Raw genomic sequence first — 2,924 nt, forward strand, 5'->3', positions numbered from 1 at the left:
CCGGGAATCCTGCCTCCATCCTCCCGGGAATCCTGGCTCCATCCTCCCGGGAATCCTGGCTCCATCCTCCCGGGAATCCTGCCTCCATCCTCCCGGGAATCCTGCCTCCATCCTCCCGGGAATCCTGCCTCCATCCTCCCGGGAATCCCGGCTTGTCTCTGTGCTGGACTCGCCCCCAGGCAACCCCAAAATTCGGGAGACCCCAACAGAGCCCGGGGGGAGGGTCCCCACACAGCGACCGACCAAGAACTTGAATTCCTGCGGGAGAAGGGGTAGGAAAACGGAGGTGGATGAGTGGGAACGGGGGGGACGCTGCCGGGAGGGGCTGCTCTGCCCGCTGCCCCCCAGCCCTGCAGCCCAGCCGGACCCACGCGTGTGCCGGGCGGGTTTCCCTCGGACCTTCGCTCCGGTTTTGGCCCCGGGAAGGACGAGGCGAGGCCGGGGGAGGCATCCTGGGGTCCCCCAACCTTTTGGAGACTCGGTGTCATCCCCTGGTTCTTCCCTCCGTTGTTCTCGGCGCCGCAGCAAGAAAACCCATCCCGGAGGCCGGGTCATCTTCCCTTCCCTAAAATCGCATTTAATATCTAATGTTCAATATATAAAATTTAATATTTGCCCTCCTCTGCAGCAGCCGCGCGCAGCCGGCGGGCGAACCGCACCGCAAGGAGGCTTCGAGTGGGGGAATTTGGCGATCAGCTCCGCGCAGGGCTCTTTCTCCTCCTCGTTTTTTATTTTTGGGGATGGTCTTTCACGTCCTTGGCACGGCCACGGGCCCTCGCTTCACCTCTGCCAAGGGCTTTCCCAAAATAATCCCCTCGCCAAAAATGGGGAGCCTGGAAGGAGAGGTGGGAGCAAAACCTCCCGGGAGCAGAGCGGGCGTGGAGGGGCGGCGGCAGCCGCAGGTTTTATATCAAAAAATACATCGCAGTGAAGTTTCCCATTAAAACTGACCCCGGGGGACGGTCTCAGCAGCCTCGCCCGGCCCGGATTGGTGAACTCGCCTGCAGACGCGCTTTCCAACAGATAAGTCGATAGCAGAGACCTCCCCCCCCCCCGTTTTACCCCCAAAATAGCGGCTTTGCCAAGCCCCAGCCCGCTCCTTCCCCCGCACCGGCGGCACCGACCCCTCTCCCTGCCGCCTCCCCTCCCTCCCTAGTGGGGGGGAAGAGGGGTCGGGCCCCCCACCCCTCTTTTGGGGCTGGAAATGAGCCGCCAGCAGCCGGGACTGCGGGTCCTGCCGCCTCCCCCCACCCCGCCGGGGTCACCCCCAGAAGAGCCCTGCCCACCCTCATCCCCCCATGGCACAGAAGAGGGGGCCTGGCTGGAAAAGGAGGGGGTTGGAAGCCCCCTGGAACCCCCCCCGCGGCTCGGGGGGGACCTGCCCGAGAACGGCTCCCCGCTTTTGATTGTTTTAGGCGGGTCTAAAGGCGCTGAAAGAGCCCCGAGAATTCGAAGGTGGGTAAAACGAATCAATAAAAATTAAGCTCCACTCCCCCCCGTTTTACAGCAGAAGGCGGCGAACAGGAGCAGGAATTGGGGAGGAGCGGGGAAAGGCTGCGGTTCCCCGTCAAAACAGCGATTTGGTCTAGACGGGGAGGGAAGGTGCTTGGGGCTTTTTCGCCTTTTTTTTTTTTTTCCCTTTTGCTAACACAATGGCCCTTTGGTTAAAAATTAATTGGCAGCACCCTCGCTCTCCAGCCAGACTAACGCTCAACTAGAAAGAGTCCCTGGGCTTAAAAAAAAACCTAAAAAAAAAAGAAATCTAAAATTCTTTAAGAAATCGAATTAAATCAGGCGGAGCTGCAGAGGGTTTTGCTGGGCTGTAACAAGTGGTGGAAGGATGCCTGTGCAAAGGAGGGGTCTGCTGGGATTTCTTTATCTCCCTGGTGTTTTTAAGGGCGAGGGGAAGTTTTTGGTTAAAAAACAAAAGAAAAGAAAAGCCGGAGAGCAAAGGCGCGGTCAGGTAAGTGAGTGCTGGCGGTGGCTGGAGAGGGCGGCGTTTTTCCTGTCGTGTCGGGCTTTGATAATTTCCCACGTGTAGCTTCCCGAGGATATTTTATCCTCGTCATCTGCAGAGCTGGGGGTAGAAAAGCGCCGGCCGGCTCTGTGGACGGGCGGACACACTCGCTCATCTTCCTCCTTCTCTATTTTTTTTTTTTCCGCGATAATTTCACGCCGCGGCTTCTGAACCACCTCGAGCTCTTTTGAAACACAGACGGGGGGGCAAAGCCGCGCCGCTCGTGTCCCCCTTTCCCACCCGCCTGAGTCTCCGCCGGGAATTCTGACGGTTCTTTTCCCATCCTTGATCCGACTCTTCAGCACTACCGGCACTTCTTTAATTTTCTCTTTGCCTCAACCCACGAACCCGCGCGATGGACTCGGGGATCGGAGGCGGCCCCGTCGCAGCTCCAGCTCCCCGCGGAGAAATCCCGCTCGGCTCAAAGGCCGGGAAAACCTTCGGGAATAACACACACACACACACACACCCCTCTCCGGCCTCTCCCAGCGCATACCCGGTGTTAAAATAATACCGAGAGCAGCCCAAACCGCTCTTCTACTCGCGCGGCTCCACCTTTCGCACCGTCAGCCCTTCTCCCTCTTTTCCTTCCCCGCCGGCGGGATGGGAAGGAAGGAAGGCTGCTCTGGGATGGGAAGGAAGGAAGGCTGCTCTGGGATGGGAAGAAGGAAGGTTGCTGTGGGATGGGAAGAAGGAAGGTTGCTGTGGGATGGGAAGGAAGGACGGTTTCTCTGGGATGGCAGGGGAGGAAGGAAGGTTGCTGTGGGATGGGAAGGAAGGAAGGAATGTTGCTGTGGGATGGGAAGAAGGAAGGTTTCTCTGGGATGGGAAGAAGGAAGGTTGCTGTGGGATGGGAAGGCAGGAAGGCTGCTGTGGGATGGGAAGAAGGAAGGTTGCTCTGGGATGG

Source organism: Corapipo altera, unplaced genomic scaffold, assembly GCF_003945725.1.
Source record: "Corapipo altera isolate COAL_440 unplaced genomic scaffold, ASM394572v1 134, whole genome shotgun sequence".
In the NCBI taxonomy this organism is placed as follows: domain Eukaryota; kingdom Metazoa; phylum Chordata; class Aves; order Passeriformes; family Pipridae; genus Corapipo; species Corapipo altera.